General features: G+C 39.3%; 1 pseudogene; it reads left to right on the forward strand.

Moving 5' to 3' along the window:
• Positions 1-3,328: 3,328 nt before the first annotated feature.
• On the forward strand, positions 3,329-4,373 carry LOC109215721 (annotated as a pseudogene).
• The last annotated feature ends 21,107 nt before the right edge of the window (positions 4,374-25,480 follow it).

Below are 25,480 nucleotides of genomic sequence, written 5' to 3' on the forward strand. Positions count from 1 at the left end.
TACGACAGGTAAATCAACTCAAGTACTGTAAATCATGAAGAAACGGTAGAACCAGCTCACAAGGACTAACCACAGAAAAGATTGTTGGCATAAAGGGAACAATTCAACGAAAGAAAAACTAACATGTAGCAACGATCCCAGAATATACAAGTCAATAACAAGGAATTCAATACGAGTCCAGTAGTCCCAAATAAAGGCAAGTCAGTATAGACATAGGTTATCTAAACTCCTTTTTGGAAAGATACTGTGATGACCCTAAGGGTCATCTTTTGTTTTAGAATCCGATTCCGTATTCCGATGCTTTAAAAACCTCCATTTATCTATCCTCGAATTGCGTGCGCATTTCGGGCGCTTATCCGGAAAGTTTTTATGTTAAAAATTTAAGAAAAGATGATTTTTGGCTTAAAAAGATGATTTTTATAGACTTTGGTCAACGTTTTGGGTAAACGGACCAGGACCCGTGTTCCGGCGGTCCCGGAGGGTCCGTAGTAAAACAAGGTTGTTTAGTTATGATGCCCTTGCCGGGTTGTTATTGTTTCTGTTATTTTTTATGTGGTGAGGAAGAGTGATAAAGCACGAAGGGTGATGCCGTGCACGTTTCTATTATTGATTTTCTGGTGAGGCTGAGTGGTAAAGCACGAAGGGTGATGCAGTGCACGTTTTTATTATTGATTATTTGGTGAGGTTGAGTGGTAAAGCACGAAGGGTGATGCCGTGCACGTTTCTATTATTGATTACCTGTGAGGTTGAGAGTAAAAGCACGAAGGGTGATGCCGTGCATTTTCTGTTTGCTGTGTTTACTTTTATTATCGGTTCAAAGTGTACTAGCTATTTAAATTCCTCTACTGCTCTGTTTCTTTATTTTTTTGGTACCCCCATAGCGTGTTGCCCCCTTCCTGCTAATTTCTGCTTAGCTTCTATTAATTGTTATTCTGTTAGCATATTGTTTAACTGCACAGGTTTATGTTATTTGTCGTGTCCTAGCCTCGTCACTACTTCGCCGAGGTTAGGCTCGACACTTACTAGTACATGGGGTTGGTTGTACTGATACTGCACTCTGCACTTTTTGTGCAGATCCCGGTACTGGACCACACTGATCAAAGTTTGGGTTGCTGCCTTCAGTCCATAGGAGACCCAAGGTAGATCTGCCGGCATTCGCAGACCCTAGATCTGTTTAGTTTTACTTATTGTAAATGTCTATTTTGGTTAATGATTAATGTGTTGGAACTGTATCTGTTGGCTTGCCTAGTATTATAAGAGTTAGGCGCCATCACGATCCCGGCGGTGGAAAATTCGGGTCGTGACAAGTTGGTATCATAGCACTAGGTTGCCTAGGTCTCACAATTCACGAACAAGCTAGGTAGATTCTAAGGGGTCCGTACGGAGACGTATGTGCTCATCCCCAGAGGCTACAGAGTTTAGGAATAACTTCACATCTATTCTTCTCCGTCGTGCGGTTTGATTTCTCAATACTAATTGAACTTCTAATTTGTTCTTTTGCAGATGGTGAGAGCATGTACTGCTTCATCAGCTGATCAGCAGCCCGAACCCCCAGTGGCAGCTCCTACGAGGGGCAGAGGCCAAGGCTGAGGCCGTGCTAGAGGCCGAGGCAGGGGCATGGCTCAGCCTAGAGATCGAGCAACACCACCAGTAGTGGAGCCTCAGGTGGAGTTTGATGATGAGGTTCTGACCCACACCGTTCCAGGGGCCCAGCTCAGGTCCCAGAGGGGTTCATAGCTACCCCGGTACTTCAGGATGCTTTGGTCCGTGTAGTGGGCCTCATGGAGAGTGTTACTCAGGCCGGCATACGTCCAATAGCACCAGCCGTCTCTCGGGCTGGGGAGGAGCACAGAATCCCGCTACTCACACTCCGGAGTAGATGGCTCCCTAGTTTCAGACTTCAGCAGCTCAGCCAATTAGGGTAGTTCCGCAGGGTGTTGTAGCACAGACCGGTGATGGATCAGCTATGTCTTCTGATGCCTTGTGGAGATTGGACAGGTTCACCAAGCTTTTCACTACTACCTATGGCGGTACATCTTCAGAGGATCCCCAAGTCTATTTGGACAAGTGTCACGAGGTTCTACGGAACATAGGGATGGTGGAGACTAATGGGGTCGACTTTGCTGCCTTTCGTCTGTCAGGTTCCGTCAAGAAGTAGTGGAGGGATTATTGTTTGGCCAGACCACCTGGGTCGCGTGCTTTGACTTAATTCATTTTTATTTGTTTAATTCATAAATACAATTTATTTATTTTATAGGTAAGTCCATGATATAAATTAAAAGTGGAAAAATCATAATATTAAAAAGTTAAAAAAATAAAAAGAAGATAAATATTTATAATTTAGAGGGTAAAATAGGTATTTGGCAATCCAAAATTTGAAAATCTAGTTGAATGGTCTTCTGAGTGCTACAGGCATAGTTAAGTGACTTTGTTGTTACAAACAAAAAAAAAGTGACTTTAACAGATAATTTAGGATAGTCGAGTGATCAATTGAGTAATAAACTCTTAAGTAAATCTATCGGACTAAGTATTCCCTAAGACTAGCAAACATGGAAATTCAACTTGGACAAAGACCCACATGAATAGAACCCCATATTCTTGATGGTTTAATAAGAATTTTATAATTTTTACAGCAAGTTATTCATCTTTTTAGTGCGGGTGCATTTCACACATGTCATCTACACTTTACCTGTTGTATTACTAAAGTTACAAAACTATCTTTTGTCTCATTAGTATAATTGAACATTGTTTTAGTTACTCAAAAAGTAAAACCTATGGGTTTGGATGTTATTAAGTTGGTAAACCTATTAAAATTAGTAACCGGAAAATGACTCGCCAAAAAACTTGTCAAGATTTAAACTTTGACTTACTGATGAGTTGTATTTTTCGAGCAATTACTAGCACATAATTTGGTGACTTTAATGAAACAAAAATAATTTTGTGGTTTTGCTGGTACAAGAAGTTATATAACTTTAATCACGAGACAAAGAATATTTTGTGACCTTATTAATACAAAGATAAAAATTAGTGACCATGCGTGAAATTATAATCCTCCAAATGCCCACCCATTTAGGTTTTGTATGACATTTGTGAACGCAAACAGATCATTCCTAGAAATCGTGATAGTAGCTCTCATAAGTTAACGAACAAAGAAATCATTGGTAAAAGATAAAAATTATGTAGCAGGATAAGAAAAAACTCCTTTGTCAAATATATGTCGCTGTCCAATTTTTTGTAGAAGCGTTTTCACGGCTAATTAATTCTATATAAAGGCTACAAGTTCTGAATATTTTCTAACATACTTGCTTTCTTATCACTATCTATTGCTATTCCTAAGAAGAAAATATGGGTGTGAAAGGCAAGTTGGTAGCTTCAATGGAGGTGAAATGTGGAGGACACTTATTTCATGAACTTTATCAAACCAAACCTCATCATGTATCCAACATTACCCCCCAATAATGTCACAGGTTTTGATCTTCATGAAGGTGAAATTGGAGAGGTTGGTTCTGTAGGTACCTGGAAATATAAGGAGGGTAAGAAAAACAAACCTTTACCCTATGTAATTCCGTTCATGAATTCCCTTCATTTTTCTTGCCATGTTTGCATATTGCATTTGTCTCAAATCAAGTGATTGAAAAAGACTTCCAAAAGTAATGCAGTTGTTCCAAATCTATGTTGCTCGGATCCTTTAAAAGTGTCGTCACGTGTGTGTTGGATATTTCAAAAGTTATTCATTTTTGAAAGATCTACTACGGGTGCAGCGATGTTTCCGGAGAATCCAAAAATATAAATTCCATTTATACAATGTTTCACATAATTTTTAGGAAAAAAAGTAAAGAAAGTGAGAACAAACATAATAATGGAATAAATTAAAGATTATTAGGGCTCAAAATTTAGTGATATCGATGGAAGTGTCGCACATAATAAGTATGTGTTGGAATCTTAGTGTCTACTTTCTCCTTCCCCTATTCCTTCTCCCCTGTAATAAAAGAAATTAAAAAACTAAAAATATTAAATTTTATAATGTAAAAAGTTTATATCTTTTGCGAGGAAGTGGATCGTGAGCTAGGATTAACGTCTCTTTATATTTTGGATCTCTTTTTATAATGATTATAGATGGAAATACCAAGATTTTTAAGTGTGTCATCGAAGCTGTTGATGATGAAAAGAAATCAATCACATGGAAACTGATAGGAGGAGACCTCCTGGAAGCGTATAACACTTTCATTGTTAACATATCCTGTGATCAGCACTGGATTACATGGACATTTGAGTATGAGAAGAAGACTGAAGACACATCAGAGCCTATAACTTTCTTGAAATTTCTCACTGATTTGACCAAAGATGTTGAGGCTCACCATGTCAAAAAATAGAAGAACTCGTGCTATTTGATATAGTTGATCATATATAATATATGTGTGTGTTTGTGTCATGAGCATTGGACATATTGGCTAATACTTGGATCTGAAATAAATAATAATGTTGTGTTGAAAAATAATTATGTCCAAATGCCAATATATAAATATGATGTTAGGTGGGCTGTATATGAGTGTTGGACAATATTGGGTAGCCCCAGAATGTGGAATAAATAATATTGTTGTGTTGAAAAATATATCGATCTGCTTGGTTTCTGTGGATGTATTTCCAAATGTCAGTATTATGGACTTAGAAAATTAATAGGCGAAATACATAGTTTACCCATCCAACTTACGATTAAATCCCTGTTACACACCTGTTGATTACGAGTTTCATTTTACACACAAAATCTTTGAAAAGCGTGTCAAAAACACACATTTTTTATTACGTGTCACTCGCGTGTTTTTCACACATAAGAGGCGAGTGAACGATCAAAATTTTGTGTCTAAAGGCCTTTTGACAGCACTGTCCAGCCTTTCCATTTTTCTAAATCCTTTTCTTTATTTTTTAGAATAAAAAATCCACTATTCTTTTCCATCTTCTTCCATTATTGTAGCATTTCTTCTTATGCCTTCATACATACCACCAAATATATTTGCCAAAAATTAGAGGAGGACAAAAAAAACTAGAGATTCAGCATCGTCGAAGTAATGCAACAGCAATTATCCAATTGGGTTTTTAAAAATCATTTAAGTGTGCTAGATTTAAAAGTTTATCACAGGTTTTGTGAAAGATGGGTGGAAAATTCAAAAAACATCATTGTTGAGCTATTGAAAAAGCTTGAAAATTCAATTGGATCTTGTTAATTTTGGATTTTTGAACTGAACTTGTAACTCGATTTTGATTGACTAGTTAAAGTTACTTGGCAATCTCTTCCAATTTGTGGTAGAATGTTGAAAATTCAATTAAGATGCTACTTGATAATTTCTTCCCGTTTGTGACTCGATCCAGAAAGGAATAGTAATTACAAAAGTTTTAAAAGTTCTTTTTTTTGTCCTTTGATTCTAAGTTATTGTTTTTTTTGGGTCTTGCTGGAAATTTTTCTCAAGAACAATGATAATGGAAGACAAGGTGGGGAAGATGAAGAAGGGGGTATATATGTAATTTTAAGTGTGTTTTTATTTTTTTTAAATTATGACACATGTCACGAGCATATTGGTGCGTGATACACACACATTTTGTGAAACTGGTTCAGCATGAAAGTGGTATGTAATTGACACACTTTTGAAAGGTTTGGTGTGTAAAATAAAACCCGTGGTCAACAGGTGTGTAACAGGGATTTGGTCGTAAGTTGGATGGGTAAACTATGTATTTCGCCAAATTAATACTATATTTTTTCTCAGTGTGCTATATATTCTCATTCTTTTTCAGCCATCTTTTTTCTTTTTTTCCTTTTTTGGTTTGTCTCTAGTTCTAAGATGGGAATCAACGTTTATAATTATTAAGATAAACTCAAATCTGTTGGTTGGTTAGGCTTAGTTTACTTCATATTATCTAGTAGATAGAGCAATATGTTTTAGAGCCTAATTACTATATGTAATTATAATTTTTCTAATTATTATTCGTAGCTATTATTCAATTGTTACCAACTTGTATCACTTGACAGAATGAATACATCAACATGTATCAATTGTATTCGTTCGCGCAATGAGTACAACCAAGGCGAAATAAAAAAATACAGGAAAATAAATTAATCTCATTGAGAGTCGAACTCAAAACCTCCGCTCCCTAAGCGGGCACTTTATCCAATTGAGCTATGAGAGCTTGTTGCTTTTTTGTTTTAGTTCAAAACAATTGATCTCTTGTTTCATTACTACATGTGAATTTGCTATACAATTCAAATATAGCTATAAATAATAAATAAAGTGTATATATTTGATGTGTCACTGTGAATGAAAAATTGTGTATATATTCAAATTACTATTTGCTCTTTTCCGAAAGTATATCTATAAATAGTAAATTAAGATCCCAAATTAATCATGTATTTAATATAAATAATTATATATTTATTTTAGTGAAAAATATTTTCTTTTTGCAATCATATGTTGTCAATTTTTATCAATCACTGTGTCCATATTTTCAAAGTTTATATTATATACTATTTTAAAGGATGTAATGTAATTACAGTTGAAAATAGTAGGCAAAAATTTGTAGCTCTTTAAATCATAATTGTGTCGAATGCATTTGAACTTGAATCATTCTTGTGATGACCCAAAAGGTCATCTTATGTTTTAGAACTCAATTCCGTGTTCCGAGGCCTTCAAAACCTCATTTTATTCCTCCTCAGTTTACGTGCGCAGTCCGGGCGTGTTTCCGGAAAGCTTTTATGTTGAAGATGATTAAAATAATAATTTTTGCCTTTAAAAGTTAATTTAGTTAACTTCGGTCAACGTTTTGAGTAAACGTACTCGGACTCGTATTTTGATAGTCCCGGTGGGTCCGTATCGAAATATGGGACCTGGGCGTATGCACGAAATCGAATTCCGAGGTTCCTAGCTCGAGATATGAATTTTTGATGAAATTGAAAGACTGAAAATTAAATGGTTTTAAGAATTTGGTTAATGTTTGATCTGTTGGTACCGGGCCCGTATTTTGGTTCCGGAGCTTGGTACAGGACCAAAATAATATTTATATTTTATCTGTGAAATTTGGTGAGAAACGGAATTTATTTGACGTGATTCGGACGTACGGTTGTGAAAATAGAAATTTCAAAGTGTTCTTAAGAATTTAATGTGATTTGGTGCTAAATTCGTAGTTTTAGGCATTATTTTGGCGATTTGATTGCACGAGCTAGTTCGTATGATATTTTAAGACTTGTGTGCATGTTTGGTTTGGAGCCCCGAGGGCTCGGGTGAGTTTCGGATAGGCTACGGGATATTTTCAACTTAGAAATCTGGTGTGTTTTGCTGCTACTGGTGTGCTGATGCTTTGTGCCTTGCGATCGCGAAGCCAATCACACGATAGCGAAGGGGAAATGGGGCTGGGAAGGAATTTATTCTTCGGGAACGCGGAGATTGAGTCGCGAACGCGGAGCAACGGGGGTCTCACCCTTCGCGAACGCGGCCAGCTCGACGCGAACGCGATGGCTTAGGGACCTGGGGGGGGGGGGGGGGTTCAGGATGTTCTTCTACGCGAACGCGATCATTAGGTCGCGAACGCGAAGGCAGGGGGAGCAGCCTTTCGCGAATGCGTAGTGAGACTCGCGAACGTGTAGGCCTTTGTGCCGCTGTTTCTTGCGATCGCAGTGAATTAAAACCAGACCAGAAGCGAGAATTCTTCAAAATTTCACAACTCTTTCACTAGAACTCGACCTAGGGAGATTTTTGAAGAGGGAATTCAATACCAAATCATAGGTTTGTACTCTTTAACTCGTTTCCTTCAATTTCCAACATCACCCATTAGATTCCTAGTCCTAAATCTTGTTCTTTCATGGTGGAAATTAGTTATTTTGGGGGAATTGGGTATTTTTGCAAAATTGGGGACTTAGACCTCGATTTGGGGTCGAATTCCGGAACTAATTACATATTCGGGCTCGGGGGTGAATGGGTGAATGGGTTTTTGTCCGAACCTCGAGTTTTGACCAAGCTGGCCCTATGTCGATTTTTGACTTTTTGGGGGAAATGTTTGGAAACCTAAATTTATGTATTGAAATTGATTCCTTTAGTAATAATTGATGTTATTAAGTTAATTATGGCTAGATAAAAGTGGTTTGGAGGTGGAATCTAGAGGAAAAGCGGTAATTGAGAAGTGAGTGGCCTGTGGATAGAGGTACGTGTCGTGTCTAACTTTGACTCGAGGGATTAGGAACCCTTGACTTACTTGCTATGTGAAAATCCATGTGAGTGGCGTATAGGTGAGGTGACGAGTATCTATGCGCCGCCAGTTTATCTGTGTTGCATGTTTCCTTCCATTTCTTCTTATATTGCCCTTTCCCTACCTTAACTGCTACATGCTTTACTGGTATTTCCATGCTTAATTGCTATTTGTCAGACATTGTTCTTCATTGTTGAAGGTATTAGATACCCCGTAGTTTCATTGTCTCATATTATTGGCTTAAGCTAGTTTATCAGTGTTTATGGTATATTTTGGATTGGTTTTGTTGAGTAGTATTATTTGTGTGAAGTTTCATAATGTACAAGCTTTCCGTTTGCTTTGGTTTGAGGTTTAAATATTGTAAAGAGTTTCGAGTTAAATTGTGAAATTTCTGTACTTATTGAGTAATTGATGCTGATAGGGTGGGATCGGGTTGCGCGCTGCAACAGGAGGAATAAAGGTGATATATTGAGGAGGAATAAGGGTGAAATGCTATTATACAGTAGGATCGGGTTGCATGCCGCAACATGATGAATAAGGGTTGATTGATAAGGAGTAATAAGGGTGAATATTCATATTGATATTGATATATGGTGGGATCGGGATGCGCGCTGCATCAGTTTATGTGTTTATGTCACGACCCGGATTTTCCACCCTCGTGAGCCGTGATGGCGCCTACTAGTGAAAGCTAGGCAAGCTCTTTTTATCTTTAATCCCTTAACAATGGCGAATTAACATTATATAAACAGCGGAAATAACAAAGAAGAAGACTCAAATATAAAAATTTAATAATACTACCGATACCAATCCATAAACATAGGCTACCCAGAACTGCTTTCACAATCTCACAGACTGTCTAAGAATACTACTAATAAGGTCTGAATAGAATTACACGAATCTGTCTATGAATGAGTAAAAACAGAAAGAAAATGATAGAAGGAGACGCCAAGGCCTGCGGACGCCTGCAGGACTACCTCGTGTCGCCTGAGGGTCTGGAAGCAGCAACCTCACTGTGGTCCAAAAGCTACAGCACCGGGATCTGCACACAGTGCAGAGTGTAGTATCAGCACAACCGACCCCATATGTTGGTAAGTGCCTAGCCTAACCTCGGAGAAGTAGTGACGAGGCTAGGACCAGACTACCAAATAAACCTATGTAGTTAAATCATATACAACGGAAAAGTAAAGGCAGAAATTTACAGGTAAGGATAGGAGGGGGAAAACATGCTGCGGGGAAATCATGTAACCACAGAAAACCAATAAATAAACGTAAAGAACACCATAACTCAAGTATCAGCAAGAATCAAAAAATCAAAGACAAGTGCACGGCATCAACCTTCGTGCTTTTACTCTCGTCCTCACCATAAGAATCAATATAATCGGCACGGCATCACCCTTCGTGCTTTTACCTCACATAATCATGGCACGTAATTATCTTTCGTGCATTATCACTCATATAATAGCACAACATTGTACATCGTGTGGCACGGCATTATCCTTCGTGCTTTAACCTCACAATATCGGCACGACATCACCCTTCGTGCATTAACACTCCCTCACAAATATCATGCACGGCCATCACCCTTCGTGCTTTTACACTCTTGCTTACCCAAACAACAATCACAAAGCAATACGAGCAAGGGAATCAATAAAATCATAATAGAATCCTGGCAAGGGAACAATAACATAACAACAATATCCCGACAAGGGAAAACAATATCAAAAGCAATAACATCCTGGCAATGGAGATAATATCAAAAGCAATAACGTCCCGACAAGGGAGATAATATCATAAACCTCTTCTCTTTTTCACAATTACTTCACAACTCAATTCACAACTTGAGCCAACGCTCTACAATGTTCAATTACCAATATTACTTCCACAACTCAATTCACAACTCGAGCCAACGCTCTAAAATGTTCAATTACCAATAATACTTTCACAAGCCTTGTTCAACAATAGATTTAATCATATAAAGCATAAATAATACGAAACAGAGTCACATTCATCATAGTATAAGACTCACGGGCATGCCTGACACCGACGTATAGATACTCTTCACCATGCCTATACGTCGTACTCAACGATTAACACATAGCAAATAAGACACAACTCCTAATCCCTCAAGCTAAGGTTAGACCAAACACTTACCTCGATGCCACGAACACAATTCAAGCCTCAACTACCGCTTTACCTCTTGTCCACCACCAATTCGCTTGTATCTAGCCATAATTTACTTAACGATATCAATAAATGCTAAATGAATCAATTCTAATGCATGAAATAGGTTTTCTAAAGATTTTCCCAAAAGTCAAAAATCGACCTCGGGCCCACATGGTCAAAACTCGAGGTTCGAACCAAAACCCGATTACCCATTCACCCACGAACTCAAATATATAATTTGTTTTGAAATGAGACCCCAAATCGAGGTCCAAATCCTCAAAATTTGAAAATCCTACGTTCTACCCACAACACCCAATTTCCCCCATGAAAACCCTTGATTTTGAGTTGAAATCGTGTAAAAAGATGTGATAGATTAAACAAAATGAGTTAGAAATGACTTATAATTGATTCGGAGAAGAACTTTTCTTTAGAAAATCGCCCAAAAGTGTTTAGGTTTTGAGAAGGTTTGAAGAAATGAAGAAAAATGCGTCTAAGTCCAAATTAACTGGTCTCTGATATCGCAATTGCGTCCAGGGTTCGCAATTGCGAACCCCTTCAGGACCTGCTACCTTCGCAAATGCGAAGAATATGTCGCATTTATGACCAAGGGAATCCGGTCACCTTCGCATTTGCGAGGGACCTGTCGCATTTGCGACCAAGGCCTGCCTAGGCTTGGTTCACATTTGCGACACTGGGGTCGTAATTACCAAGCTTGTCCTCTTCGCAATTGCGAAGTCTAATCTCGCAGTTGCGAGATCAGAGGCCTGGACAAAAATACCAGATACCAGCTGTTGGCCCAAGATCAGTTGAAGTTTTGAAGAATGACAAGTGAACTCAGTGAAGGACCGGGTCCATCTTAGGAGACACAGTTTTTATGGCCCATGCACATGAGATGCACGTGAAAAAGATAAGTCCTTGGGGATCAAGCAGCAATATCTTCTGAATATCTTCTGACCTGATCGAAAAGATTGCATATGAGATAAGGAGAAGATGTCTCCTTATAAGAAGAGAACACATCCGGATAAGGGTTGGAGTTTGGATCGGTCTAGGACTCAAACTCAATGGAGGATCAGAAATTGAGTTACAATCCAACTCTAATTACTAATCTAATAAATAACTGAGTTTTTCTCTTTTACAGGTATGCACATACGCTGAAGTTAAGCAAAATTGAGAGCAAAAGAGCAAGGCTATTTTGCAAGCAATTTATGTGAGATTGAGTGTGCACGCCTGCATCTACTTGAACAAGATAGAAGAACCAGTTCCATTGTGTTTATTCTTATTGTAGTTCAATTGTAGTAGGTGATTTAAAACTTGTACCTTTCCAGCTTTCATAGAAGCAATTGTATTAGGTACTTTGAGTATTCAAGTTAGAGTTAACTTGAAAGTGTCGCAACAGTTGAGGCTGTGTGCCACACTGGGATTAGAGTTAATCCTTAGGTTTACAAGAGTTTTGTAAATGCTGTTTTTGGCTCATTGAGTTTAGTGGATGTTTGGGAAAATCCTACTGAGTAGTAGGTCGTGGTTTTTTTTACCTTTTGAGCCAGGTGATTTCCACGTAAAAATCCTTGTGTTCTTTTATTTTCTGTATTTTAATTCCGCAAACAGTAGTAGCTAGAACACCTAGAAGAACCAGGTTCTTCTAGATCGAAAATTAGGTACCACACAAATCACCCCCCTCTTGTGTGGTATTGACGTTTGGAACATCAATTGGTATCAGAGCGGGTTATCCTTGAAGAGGCTAACACCTTAGGAAAAGATCAACATGAGTGCACCACCTGGGAACCGGGAAGGGCAATCCACTGCCAGGCCTCCACTATTCAATGGACAGTATTACTCATGGTGGGAGAATAGGATGAAGGATCACATCATAGGCGAAGACTATGAACTCTGGGACATAGTCACCGATGGTCCTTTGGCAACTACAATGAAAAATGAGGAAGGAGTAGAAGTGCCAAAGACACCTCATTTTACTGCTGAAGATTTGAAAAAATGGGAGAAAAATGCTAAGGCCAAGAAATGGCTTGTGTGTGGACTGGGTCCAGATTAATACAACAGGATCCAAAGCACTACTGCAAAAGAGATATGGGACACTTTGCAAGTGGCTCATGAAGGAACACCTCAAGTGAAGAGATCTAGAGGAACATTGCTATATTCTCAATATGAGAATTTCACTATGAAAGATGGAAAAACCATTCAAGAGATGTACACAAGGTTCACTACACTGACAAATGAACTTAAGTCTCTTGGAAGAGTTATTCTTGAAGAAGACAAGGTTGAGAAGATCTTGACAAGAGTTCTTCCAGTTGCTTGGGAAAGCAAAATCACTGGCATTCAGGAGTCCAAGAATATGGCCACTCTCAGGCTGGATGAACTGATTGGGAATCTTACTGCTTATGAACTGAGAAGGCAAACCAGGAAGATGGATACACCAAAGAAGGAGAGAAGATTGGCTCTCAAAATTTCAGAAGGTTCAGACCTAGAAGATGATGAGATGGCTATGATCAATAAAGATTTCAAAAAGTACCTAATGAGAGGAAAGGGTTCATCAAGAGGTACAAACTTCAACAAGACAAGAGCTCCTGAGAAACAGACAAATGATGGCTGCTATAAGTGTGGTAAGACTGGCCATATGATCAAGAATTGCCCTCAATGGGAGATTGAGTGGAAGAAAGCAAGGGCTGAACGAAGAAACAGGAAGAAGGAACAGGTTCAACCCAAGAGAAATAAAGGTTCAACCAAGGCTATGGTTGCTGCTTGAGGTGAAACCTCTGATGAAGACTCAGAAGATGAAGCTGAAGAAGAGCAAGCTCTTATGGCCATTGGAGAATCAGATGATGAGCAGGAGGTAAGTATTCTGCATCTCAAGGATAAAATTGTCTAAAGAAAGGTTGGCTGAGCTATTATTAGACTTCATTGATGAGTCTGAAATAGTTAACAATGAAAAGGAAGTTCTGTCTAGGGAATGTGTTATCCTAAAAGCAAAATGCAAAAGTCAAGAATCTAGGGCTGATGAGAGTGATAACAAAAATGCTGAGTTGAAGAACCAGGTTCTTGAACTTGACAATAGTATTCTAGAACTTAGGTCAGAAAATCTAAAACTGAAACTAGGAACAGGAAAGAAGAAAGCTGATCACTCATTTCTCACTCTAGAAGAAAATCTAGGAAAAATGAAAGATGAACTGTATAAGAAAGATGAATTGATTAATGCTCTAAAAGAAGATCTAGGAAAGGTAAAACATGAACTAGACAGAACATGCAAATGGAACAAAGATTTTGATGCTCTCTCATGGTTGCAAGAGCATCACAGTAGCAATAAAAGAGGACTTGGCTATGGGACTCAAGCTCCAAAATGGGACCCCAAAAACAAGTACCTCACTCTTCCTGAAAATAAGATCTGCACGCACTGTGGTAAGACTGGCCATTATAAAAATGAATGTAATACAAAGGAAAAGGCCAGTCAAAGGAACAAAGCTTTTGTTCAAGAAAAACACAAACTTCCTAGTTGGGCAAGAAAGAATCTGATTCATCCTTTTGCCCAAAGAAAGGGACCCAAACTAGTTTGGGTTCCTAAGACTAACCTCTGATTTCTTTTTGCAGGCTCAAGTGAAAGAGAGTAGCCAAATATGGTACATGGATAGTGGCTGCTCAAAACACATGACTGGGAACAAGGACCAGTTCCTTTCACTTGAGAACCTGAAAGGAGGTAATGTCTCCTTTGGAAATGGAAAGAAAGGTGAGATCATTGGGGTTGGAAAGGTAGGTAAGACAGACTCTCATTCCATTGAGAATGTCTACTTGATAGATGGCTTGAAATATAGCCTAATCAGTGTGTCACGACTGTATGATAGAGGCAATCTTGTAGCCTTCACCTCTACCAAATGTTTTGTGATTAACCTTACAACTAACAAGATTATTTTGCAGGGAAGAAGAGTTAACAATATTTACATTGTAGATTTGTCAACTCTTTCAGAAAATGAACTCACTTGTTTAAGTGTGCTAGTTAATGATCCCCTCCTGTGGCACAAAAGACTTGGCCATGCAAGTCTAAATCAGCTAAACAAATTAGTCTCCAAGGACTTGGTGATAGGGTTACCTAATATCAGGTTCAAGGAAGACAAAGTTTGTGAGGCATGTGCAAGGGGGAAGCAGGTAAGATCATCCTTCAAATCCAAGAAAATGGTAAGTACGTCCAAGATGTTGGAACTGGTTCATATGGATCTTTGTGGTCCAATGAGAACCTTGAGCAGAGGTCGAAAGAAATATGAGATGGTGCTTGTTGATGATTATTCTAGATTTACCTGGGTACTATTTCTAACATCCAAAGATGAGGCATTCGAAATGTTTACTGCCTTTGTTAGAAAAACTCAGAAACAATTAGGAAATCAACTTGCATCCATTAGGTCTGATCATGGAACTGAATTTGAAAATGTAAAATTTGCTGAATATTGTGATGAAAATGGTATAGATCACAACTCCTCTGCCCCTAGAACTCCTCAGCAAAATGGTGTAGTTGAAAGAAAGAACAGGACCCTTGAGGATATGGCAAGGACCATGCATCTCTCTAGCAAATTACCCCACAGCTTCTGGGCAGAGGCTGTAAACACTGCATGTTACATAATCAATAGATGCATGACTAGACCTCTTGTTGAGAAAACTCCCTATGAATTACTTAAAGGGAGATAACCAAACATATCCTACCTTAGGGCATTTGGTTGCAAGTGCTATGTGCACAATAATGGAAAAGACTCCCTAGGTAAGTTTGATCCCAGAAGTGATGAGGGAGTATTCTTGGGATATTTTTCACATAGAAAAGCATATAAAGTATTTAATAAAAGAACTCTGTGTGTAGAAGAAAGTGTGCATGTTCTATTTGATGAAACTAACATTCTTTCTGAGAGACAGGAACATGAAGATGAAGCCATTGGCTTGGTACGAGAATTGACTGAAGCAGCATCAAAAGAAGGAACAGGTGATGGAACAGGTTCTTCCAGTCTGGGCAACCAGACAGGGGGAACTAATCAGGGAGAAAATGAAACAAACTCTTTACAAGAACCTGTTCATGAACCTGTTCCTCATCAACAGAACACAGGAGAATCATCTAGTAGAAACCAGTTGTTGGTGAAATCTCACAAGTATCAAAGTTCTCATCCCATTGAGAACATTAATGATCCAACATCTGGAGTCAAAACTAGATCACAATTAAAGAATCTGAGTGCACTTGATGCTTTTCTATCTCTTATTGAACCTAAAAATGTTGTTGAGGCTTTGCAGAATGCAGACTGGGTCAATGCTATGCAGGAGGAACTCAATCAATTTGAAAGAAGTCAAGTCTGGCATCTAGTTCCTAGACCCAAGGACAGGTCAATCATTGGCACCAAATGGGTCTTCAGGAACAAACTTGATGAAGATGGAACTGTTACAAGAAACAAGGCAAGGCTGGTGGTTCAGGGCTACAGCCAAGAGGAAGGCATTGACTATGATGAGACCTTTGCTCCAGTTGCAAGACTAGAGGCAATCAGACTCCTCATTGCCTTTGCAGCACATATGGAATTCACCCTCCATCAGATGGATGTCAAAAGTGCCTTCCTAAATGGCTACCTCAAGGAGGAAGTGTTTGTGAAACAACCTCCAGAATTTGAAAGCAAGGAATGTCCTGAGCATGTGTACAAGCTGGACAAAGCTCTATATAGGCTCAAACAGGCCCCAAGAGCTTGGTATGAACGACTATCAAAATTCCCACTGGAGCATGGGTACAAAAGAGGTAAAATTGACAGCACTTTGTTCCTAAGGGAAAAAGGTAAAGACCTCCTTGTTGTACAAATATATGTTGATGACATAATATTTGGGGCCACTACTGATAGGTTGAGTAAGGACTTTGCAAAATTAATGGGAAGTGAGTTCGAAATGAGTATGATGGGTGAACTAAATTTCTTCCTAGGCTTGCAAATCAAACAAAGTCCAAATGGGACCATGATCCATCAGCAGAAGTATACAAAAGAACTAATCAAAAAGTTTAAAATGGAGGGCTCCAAAGAAATAGATACACCTATTGCAACTGCCACTAAATTAGATGTTGATGAACCTAGTTCATCAGTTAATCAAAAGTTGTATAGGGGTATGATTGGTTTACTTTTGTATCTTACTGCTAGCAGACCTGACATTGTTTTCAGTGTAGGACTTTGTGCTTGTTTCCAGGCAAATCCAAAGGAGTCACATTTGACTGCTGTCAAGAGGATACTGAGATATCTGAAAGGCACCACAGATTTGTGCCTTTGGTATCCCAAAGGTAGTAATTTTGATCTGGTAGGATATGCTGATGTTGATTATGCAGGTTTCTTAGTGGATAGGAAAAGTACTTCAGTTATGGCACATTTCCTGGGGTCATGTCTAGTGTCATGGGCTACCAAAAAGCAAAATTCAGTAGCCCTGTCAACTGCTGAGGCTGAATGTGTTGCTGCTGCCTCTTGTTGTGCTCAATTGCTATGGATCAAATAACAGCTGGTAGACTTTGGAATTGAAGTGGGGTGTATTCCAATATTTTGTGATAACACTAGTGCTATAAGTATGACAAAGAACCCTGTTCATCATAAAGGGACCAAGCACATAGATGTTAGACACCACTTCTTAGGAGATAACTATGAGAAAGGGTTAATCTCCATAGAATTTTGTGCTACTGATAAACAAATAGCTGACATCTTCACTAAAGCACTGAGTAGAGAAAACTTTGAAAGGAACATGTTGGAATTAGGGATGATTAAGATCACCTAAAAGGTCCAGTTCAGAATGCACAATAAATAAAATTTGAAAAATGAAAAAAAAAAACAATGAAAAAAAATATGGTTAGGAGTTCTTAATTCAATGTAAATATCTAGACTAATTCCTACTCAGTCTCATACTTTAATTAGTATACTCCTGTGACATGTGTTTATATGAATCTTTAATCTCTTACAAAGTTTTTCTATTCTGACATTTGAGGCATGATCAAAAGAAGTTTTACTTCAAGAACCTGGTTCATCAGTATATGCTCATGAGAAAGTTCAGGTATGTTTCTATACTTTGCACAATTAGAAAGATAAAATTACCAATCATGAGCAGAAGTCCTAATTACACCAAACTTTCAGAAATTCTATCCGTTGAGCATTGAACCAGTTTCATTATCCTAGGAGTCTAACTAAAATGGGATTTTAAAAAAAAAATAGCGTCACTCATTAATCTCTAAAGAGACCGGAATTCTAATTTGATTAGACTCCTAATTGACTACTGAAAAGGCTGCCGTTACAGGCTTAAACATGATCCCTCTTTAAATACACTCCACACCTTCTCTCATCACTCACAACCGTCATTCACTTCTCAAATACTTCTGATAAACCCCTTTCTTCTCCAAAAAATTCCCAAAAGATTTCCAGAAATTCTCCGCCATGACTAATCCTCAAGACAATCCTGGAACTCCCCCACCTGTTTCCCCTAATACTTCATCATCAACACCTCCAGTTGAAACCCCAAAACCCGGATTTCGCCGGCAAAAGATGTTAGCCAGAAAAACTGTAGCATCCGGCTCTCTCAGAAAAATCTTGAACGAGAAATTAAAGGCCAGTCAAAGGAAAGAGGTTTCAGCTGAAGAATCTGACACAAGCTCTGAGTCTGAAAAGTTCATCTCTGCTAGTGAAGGAGAAGAACCTGGGTCTTCTGATAATGACAAGAGTCAAGAAACCCTAGGTGAGGTAAGCACCTGTTATGTATTTTCTGATGTAGTAGAGAAGGAAGATAGTAGGTTTGTGTTGGTGGGTTCTGCGAAAAATGTTGAAGGGGCTGAGTCTAGTAGGAAGAGAAAGAAAAAGAAAGGAGAGGTTCTTGCTATTTGTGGTGGAGGAGAAGAAGGTGGCTTAAAGTCAGGGGGAAGCGGATCAGGAGAGGCTGCTGAGGGACTTGTTCAAATGAGTAAGCAACAAGAAGAACATGGTTCTTCTGTGAAGGAGACTTTAGCAGATATGCTAAAGAAAGTAGGGGCCAGTTATGACCCAAAGAAGCGCAAGGCGTCTTCACAAAGGACCCCAGTTACTTCTGAACCCTCAAAGAAAGCAAAGTAACATCTCCTAAGACTGCTGCTACTTCTGTACCTAGGGGAAGAGCTACAAGGAGCAAAGTAAGGCAAAGTGAAGCAGAACTACAGGAAGCATTAGAGAAGAGTAAGAAAAAGAAGAAGGAAAAAGGAAAAGAAAAGGTAGTGGAAAGTTCTGAGGCTGCTGAAGAAGAGGAGGAGGAGATGGAACTGGTCCATCAAGAGAGAGGTACAACTGTGGAGGTACCCACTGACAGACCAAAAAGAACCAAGACTCCTGTAAAGAAGTCTTCAAAATCTGTACCTGCTGAACCTTCTTTGGCTAGAAGAACTAGGTCTGCAGTAAAGGGAAAACAAGTGAAAATTACTGAAGAAGAAGATGAAGAGTGGAGTGGGGAAGAAGAAGAGGAGGAGTCTGAACAAGAGCAAGATCGTTTTGTTATTTTTAGCAGGAGGAAGATATTGAAGGGAAGGCTGCTGAAAGACCTGGAGGAGCCAGGCATGCTTAGGTTGTTGGATGTTTTAGCTGCACAGGGTTGGAAGGACATGGTCCTTCAGATGGATGGAAGACTAGCCAGAAGAGAGCTGATTGAAATTCATGGCAAATGGCTCTGTGAAAAATGGGTTAGTGACCAGTGTGGTGAAAGGTGTGAAGGTGAAGTTTGATGCACCTGAATTGGGCAGGATTCTAGACATTCCAAGTGAAGCCTATGATGATTACACCAGGCAAAGGTGGCCTTGTCTAGATGATCTGCCCACAGCACTCCAAATCACCAGGAACTTCTGTGAACAAAGGATGCTGAAGAGGTGCATGAAGCAAGATTTGTTCAAAAGAGTGAAATGAAGCCAGAACATAAAGTGATCTTTGAGTTTGTGAACAAGTGCCTGCTGCCTAGACAGGGGAGCAGGCACACTTCAAATTATATGGACTTGGTTCTCATGGAGTGTCTTGTTAGGGGTAAGCAGATTAATTGGCCTGCTTTCATAGTAAAACTGCTGGACAGAGTCATCAATGGTTCAAAGGCTCATGCTACTCCTTATGGATTCATTCTAACAACTGTACTGGACAGGCTGAACGTTCCTTTGAAGAAATGAGAAATGGCCTCTAGTAAGGAGCACTTTGGAATCAAGACTCTCCAGGCCTGTGACTATCTGCTAACTGTAGCCCCTATTGAACCTGGTTCAACAGTGAAGACTCCAGTGAATAGCAAGGTTAGGGCTTTCGTTCAAGAATGTGGGACCAAAGATGCCAAGATTGCTAGGCTTCAGGCTCGTGTGGCTGAGTTGGAAGAAGAAAGGAATGGGCTGAAAGCAGAACTAGCAAAAGAGAAAGAAAAGAGTGAAGGGATGCTACAAACAACGCTCAACTTACTCCAATCCCAACCCTCTAGTTCTTCAAAGCCTTAGCCCTTTTTGTCCTAGTTCTGAACCAGTTCAGTTAACCCCCAGTGACCCAGATTAGGGATTTTTCTTGTTTTTGCTCATGGTTGGTTGTTTTTGTTCTTTCTTTTTGTGGACTGTCTTGTAGAAGCACTGCCTTATCAATGACAATTTGCATTTCTCTTGTTTTATGATGATTCTGCTCTTAATAGTTATATTTGTCAAGTTGATTTTTGATTAACTAAAGCATGCTTTCACTTGCACTTGCCCCAGTGGCCATGAGTAATGATTAATATTCTGGGATTCATATGTTTATGCAACTTTTCGATGATGCCAAAAGGGGGAAGATATTGTGTATTGTGCATAAAACAATTTTTTTGAAAAATGATGTTTATGACCTAATTAAATCTGGCCCTTAATGATAAAGTTAAATTTTTCAAGTGATGATATTTTAGCTGAGTTCCACAGGTTATCTGATCAGTAAAGGCACAGAGTTTGTCATCATCAAAAAGGGGGATTTTGTTGGCCCAAGATCAGTTGAAGTTTTGAAGAATGACAAATGAACTCAGTGAAGGACCATGTCCATCTTAGGAGACATAGTTGTTATGACCCATGCACATGAGATGCACGTGAAGAAGATAAGTCCTTGGGGATCAAGCAGCATTATCTTCTGAATATCTTCTGACCTGATCGAAAAGGTTGCATATGGGATAAGGAGAAAATGTCTCCTTATAAGAAGAGAACACTCCGGATAAGGGTTGGAGTTTGGATTGGTCTAGGACTCAAACTAAATGGAGGATCAGAAATTGAGTTACAATCCAACTCTAATTACTAATCCAATAAATAACTGAGTTGTTCTCTTTCAGGTATGCACATACGCTGAAGTTAATCAAAATTGAGAGCAAAAGAGCAAGGCTATTTTGCAAGCAATTTATGTGAGATTGAGTGTGCACGCCTGCAGGTACTTGAACAAGATAGAAGAACCAGTTCCATTGTGTTTATTTTTATTCTAGTTTAATTGTAGTAGGTGATTTAAAACTTGTACCTTTCTAGCTTTCATAGAAGCAATTATATTAGGTATTTTGAGTATTCAAGTTAGAGTTAACTTGAAAGTGTCGCAACAGTTGAGGCTGTGTGCCACACTGGGATTAGAGTTAATCCTTAGGTTTACAAGAGTTTTGTAAATGCTGTTTTTGGCTCATTGAGTTTAGTGGATGTTTGGGAAAATCCTACTAAGTAGTAGGTCGTGGTTTTTTCACCTTTTGAGCCAGGTGTTTTCCACATAAAAATCCTTGTGTTCTTTTATTTTCTGTATTTTAATTCCGCAAACAGTAGTAGTTAGAACACCTAGAAGAACCATGCTCTTCTAGATCAAAAAGTGGGTACCACACAAATCACCCCCCCCCCTCTTGTGTGGTATTGACGTTTGGAATATCACCTATCAATGATATGATCCCTAGTTAACCCTTTTGAGCCTTAGACCTTTTTCTTTCAAGAACCATGTTACAAGCCTATACCCGTTCTAAAAGATACCCTCTCTTGGCACCCGATCTTTCCTTGAGCACATGGCAAAATTATAAGTTTGGGGGGAGAGACGAGGAGTGCAACAAAGTGGTAAAAAGGCACAAACGTGAAGAAAAGGAAAGGCAATGAAAATAAAGAAAAGCAAAAAGACAAAAAGAAAGTTCAATGTGAAAAAGAATAAAAGGGATTCAAGAAAAGCAGTGAAAAAGAAAGAAAGGTGTGGAAAGTTGAAAAAAGGAGAAAAAGGTTTGAAATGCATAAGAAAGAGTGACAATGTGTCTCTCTAACCCCTTGGAAAGAGGTGAAATGACTCAAAGAGTCAAGTGAATTGTGCCAAATGAATCAAAAGAAGTGCTTAAGGGAAGATGGAACCTACTTAGACCAAAACATTTCCTACCCTAAACCAAAAGCCTTAACAATGACTCTACAAAAAGCCCTATATGATCTTGAGTTGAATGAAGCTTACATTAGCGAATACATACATAAGAGGCAAGCATATGGTACCTAGAGCCGGACTTGTGACCTTTCCTTGAGAGAGATGAGTGAATTCCCATTAACCTGGCTTTGTGTGCCACTATTCTAAAGGTGAGGTGTGCTTAGGGAGAGTTGAGGATGTGTGAGTTTGGGTTCCACAATGACCAAAATAATTGAAAGAGTTCTTTGATGTGTTGAGTCAACTATTGATGCTCTTGTGTCGCACTTAATCCATGGTTGTTCAAGGTTTAAATGTTGTTAATGATTCATTCGTATTGAGGGCAATTGTTAGTCCCAATTGATGCTTGTTTAGGTTACTTTAGGATAGCTGGAAATTCTTGGATTTTACCTTAAGGGATGAGTCATATTTTGTTTGCTTGAGGACAAGCAAAAGCTTAAGTTTGGGGGAGTTGATAACTAGGGATTTTAACGTGTTTTACGCTCCTTCTTGCTTACGCTTTGGTTATAAATTGTTACAAAATAGTCCCAAAAGGCTCATAAGTTGTACTTGATTGCTGGTTTGATTGACAACATGACGAAACGTCAAAGATCGGCCCAAGGGGAGTGAAACCTGCTCAAGTATCAAAGACAAGGCAAACTGAGGGCGAAATGGACTAGTGCGGCCGCATTCGACTTTGTGCGGTCCGCACTAGGTAGGTTCAGAGAGATGGCTAAAATGGGCTTAAGGCAACACGACCGCGGTACACGTTTCGCGGTCCACGGTGAAGGCTCCGCGGCCGCACTACCTTTTTGTGCGGCCAGCGGACAAGAGATTCAGAGAGATGGAATTGTGCCAAGTCCAAGCCATGCAGTCCGCGTCGTGATTGTGCGGACCGCGCCAGCTGCCTCCGCGGTCGCGGTCCATTCTACGCGGTCCGCGGAGCCCAAGTTCAGAGAGCCTAGAATTGAAGTCAAAGAGCCTAGTGCGACCGCGGTCCATTTCATGCGGCCCGGACTGACCCTGCAGGGGTATTTTTGTCCAGTTTTTCCAGCCTAGTATAAATAGAACATTTTACCGTTTTTAGGTCAAGAGTTATTTCCAGATTTTAGGCTGCGCTCGTGAGACTCATTTTGTAGCCATTTTTGGCATCTTAGCTTCAAATTAACGATAGATTCTTGTACTTTAATTTAGTATTTAATTAATATGTCTTGTTCTTCATCTATTTCTTCATTTCTTCTTCAAGCATGAGTAGCTAAACCCATTAGCTAGGGTTGTGGCTCAACCCTAGTGTGAGTAATTGATGGGTGTTGCCATCTAGGGTTAGATTGATTGTGGGTGTTTGTTATTTGGGATAATTTTATGTTTTAATCTATGAATTGGTGGTTGCAAACACTGATTTATACTTTGTGGATTTGACTCTTCTTGAGAAAGAGAGTCTAAGTCTCCAAAATTGACCCAACAAGGAATTGGGATGGACTCATGAGAAATGATAGTCCCAATTAACGGGTTGAACCTCGAGAGAGTAATCACCCTACTTGAACCCTAGTTGCTTGATCTAATCTGCCTACCCATTTGGTCTCGAGAGAGTCAATTGGGCAAAATCACTCTCTCTACCGAGAGGTGTGAGAGTGGGTAAAATTGTGCAAGGGTTATAGCATAAGTCCCAATTATGTCAATCGAACCTTAGTAACATCTACCCGTCAATTAGCCACCTAGGTGATGTCACGACCTTAGTGCCCTTCTTCCCATTAGATACATCCTTAGCAATTATTTCGTAGCATAATCTAGCTTCAATTAGTAGTTTGATAGTAGTACTTTATAATTGAAAAACCCAAAAATGTTGGAAGTGACATTTAGAACAATTACACGACTCTAGTCTAGATAGATACCCAGCTCCAATTTCTAGCTCTCTGAGGAATTTGATCCCGACCCTCATATCGGGTAAAAGCTATTGCGACCCTCTCTTCCTACTTTATTGTAGTAGTGTGGAGTTGGAAGCGATCAGAGCGCAGGTGCGGAGCCTCTCCTGCGAAGTTTATATCGCTTATGTGATGTTGGGACTGGGCGGGAGTTTCGCTTTTGCGGGTTGGCGAACACAGGCGCGTGGGCGCATCTGCAGTGTGCCCATCGCAGTTGTGAGTTTGTGGCTCAGGGTGACTGTCCGCTTATGCAGTTCTTGTCTCGATTATGTTGTGTCGCAGGTGCGACCTTCCTCGCGCAGATGCGAAACTTGGGGTGGTAAACTGTTGTCACAGATGCATGAATTTTCTCGCAGGTGCGAGAGCGCAGATGCGCTTCTTTGTGCGCAAATGCAGTAGTGCTGGGCAAAAAGGTTTAAATTCGAGGGATTAATTTCATTACACATTATTGGACCTAGGGAGCTCGATTAGTGATGAATTTTTTTTGTGGGTTTTTCAAAAAATTCATTGGGTAAGTTTTCTTTACCAGAATCTTATTATATTTCATGAATCCATTGTTATTTCAATTTAATTAGTGATTTAAGTTGGAAATTTGAGGAAAAATTGTGTAAACTTCTTAGACTAAACATTGGAGATTTGTAAGGGTATTTGAGGTCGGATTTGAGTAATTCTTGTATGGTTGGACTTGTTATCGAATAGGTGTTCGGATTTTGTAATTTTTGTCGGGTTTTGAGACACGGGCCCAGGATTGACTTTTTATTTTTCTTTCAAGTATGAAGCTTTTATATCCAGAATCGTTCCCATTGATTTTTATTTATGATGTTAAGTTATTTTGGCTAGATTTGAACCGTCCGGAGGTTGTTTCACACGAGAAGGTCATTTTAGAGTATCAGTCTAGCTTCTTTGAGGTATGTATCTTGTCTATCTTTGTGTGGGGGAACTACCCATTAGGATTTGAGTCATTTGTGCTAATTGTGTCAAGGGAAGGCCGTGTACGCGAGGTGATGAGTACGTACTCAGGCTTATTTGTGGGAATTTGACAGTTTCTGGCTCTTAGGTTCTTATGTTCATTAAAAATGAAGTTGTCTTATCATGATAAATCCTCCCTTTACTAAATTCACCCTTACGTGTCTTATTTGGAGTTGATTGATTCATGTTCTACCCTTGTTTCTAATAAACTCCCCTTGTTGAGCTATTCTGTTTGAAACCATTATTACCTGTTATGTCTTTCATTGTGGGCTCGTTCTTCCGTTCCCTTGTGTTCTGTAGTTCTTGTGTTGATTTACTTGTCGTATGCTCGTGTTATTGTTGTTGTTGTTGTTGTTGTTGTTGTTGTTGTACTCAGTGTTGTTGAGCCAAGGGCTATGCGTGGATGCGGTATTGAAATTTGTTTTGAGGGAATGTTGTGGCATATGGGCCCATATGGTGAATGACCTAATATTGTGTTGTTATATTTTTGGCATGCGTGGTATTGTTGAGAGGATTGTCGGGGTGTTCGCACGTGAGTTGTCCGTGCTCTTGTTACTATTGGTATTTGCAAATGTGGCATGGCAAGGAGGGCGATATATGTGGATTTGCGCATGTGGCGAGACAAGGTGGGAATATTATTATGCGCGGAGTGGCGAGACAAGGCAAGCATTTACTTTATTTGTTGCACATGTGGAGAGACAAGGTGGGCTATGTCGGGGATGATTTGTAATGTCTTGTGATGTCCTGGGGGGCATTATTAATGATATTTGTGTGGTGGTGTGCCTACTGATGTTTTAAGCATCAATACCACACAAGAGGGGG

The sequence above is a fragment of the Nicotiana attenuata genome, unplaced genomic scaffold (genome assembly GCF_001879085.1).
Source record: "Nicotiana attenuata strain UT unplaced genomic scaffold, NIATTr2, whole genome shotgun sequence".
Lineage (NCBI taxonomy): Eukaryota > Viridiplantae > Streptophyta > Magnoliopsida > Solanales > Solanaceae > Nicotiana > Nicotiana attenuata.